Raw genomic sequence first — 571 nt, forward strand, 5'->3', positions numbered from 1 at the left:
AGGCGAGCCCCCGGTTTAGCCAGTGGCTTATGGGTGCGGTAGAGCCCCAGCTCCAAGGGTTTTGTGGTCCTGAGTGTCTCAGTTCCCCCTGGGGCAGGTCCCAGGAGCAGCACAGGCTGGGGGGAGAGATGGGTGACTGTGGGCATCGTGCCCAGCTGTGGCTGAGGTCTGGACACCCCTCTGGGGCCATGGGAAGGGCTCCTCCACACCCCAGTGTGCCTATGGAGCTGTGTGTCTGTGCCAGGTCCAGCCCTTACCCAGGTGGGGGTGCAGAGTGCGTGGCAGGGATCCGTGCCACCAGACAGGGATCCATGGAGGGAGGTGTGAGCCACCAGCAGGCAGCTCTGGAGGCCCAGCCCTCCTCCCGGGCGCCGGGTCGAGCCAGGCAACCTCAGGCCAGTGATGCAGGATGGGATACAAGGGGACAAGCTGTGATCTGGTGTGCAGCACCTTTATGTCCACCCCAAAGTCCCCTCTGCCCTGCTACTCTGCTGCAGCAACTCATGTGCCAACTCCAGTGCCAGCCACGGGGCACGGTACAGCTGTGGGGCACAACACAGCTGTGGGACGG

Source organism: Corvus brachyrhynchos, unplaced genomic scaffold, assembly GCF_000691975.1.
Source record: "Corvus brachyrhynchos isolate BGI_N302 unplaced genomic scaffold, ASM69197v1 scaffold145, whole genome shotgun sequence".
NCBI lineage: Eukaryota > Metazoa > Chordata > Aves > Passeriformes > Corvidae > Corvus > Corvus brachyrhynchos.